Below are 1,001 nucleotides of genomic sequence, written 5' to 3'. Positions count from 1 at the left end.
AGAGTTCCAACAGAATCACTGGGCCCTGAGCAAAGAAATTCCTCCTCATTTCTGAATTAAATAGGCAATATCTAATTCTGAGTTCATGTCCTCTGGTGCTCTACTCATACCAGAGGGAAAACCATCTGCCCGTATCTGCCCTGTCAAGATCCCACGAATATTGAAAGTTTATAATTGATATTATGTGATTATAGAGCTCCATTTTATACAGGGTTGGCACCATGTTTGTAAATCCCTGCTGTCTCTTATAGCGTCCTTACATATTATTAAGGCAGGTGGAGACCTTTTTTTGTGAGGCAACGGTTGAAATTTCAAGCACAGACAAGAATTGGAACTTGAAATCAGCTAGCGATTGGAATCAGATTGGTCCACACAAGGACGAAATAGAGTAATTATAAATCTGACAAATGAGGACCTAATCATATTCCATTGACATTCAATGGCTTTACTGTAACCTAATTCCCCTGTGTCATCGTTTACGGAGCTAGAGTTTGGGAAAAACGGATTGAGAACGGCTATATAAACACTTTCACAACAAAAACATGTCCGTTGGTACACAGTTTCGGATTGTAAACTCAACTCATTGCTCGGTGAATCCTACATCGTTTGCAAGGTCCAAATGAGATGTGGAACAGAACTCTCTCCATTTGTCGAGATGGGAGTGACTTCAAAAACATTTAAGGAACTGGACACCATCCACGACAATGCAGTCACTTGATTGTACCCGATTCAATGCCTGAATATTCATTCCCTTCACCATTAAGGCACAATAGCAGCAGAGTGCACCAACTACACAATGCACTGGAGTAAATCATCCGAGAATTTTTGACCGAACATTCAAAGCTGAACAGCTGTACTAACTAACAGAACAAGGTTGGAACATTCAACGAAACGCCACCATTTGCAAGTTCCCCTCCAAGGCCAATAGCAGCCTGACTTTGAACGGAATCACTGATAAACTCATTGAGTGGTGAATCAGTCTTGATGGGCAAAGTTGCATA

The sequence above is a fragment of the Chiloscyllium punctatum genome, unplaced genomic scaffold (genome assembly GCF_047496795.1).
Source record: "Chiloscyllium punctatum isolate Juve2018m unplaced genomic scaffold, sChiPun1.3 scaffold_1317, whole genome shotgun sequence".
Classification (NCBI taxonomy): domain Eukaryota; kingdom Metazoa; phylum Chordata; class Chondrichthyes; order Orectolobiformes; family Hemiscylliidae; genus Chiloscyllium; species Chiloscyllium punctatum.
This window is presented reverse-complemented; position numbering follows the sequence as displayed.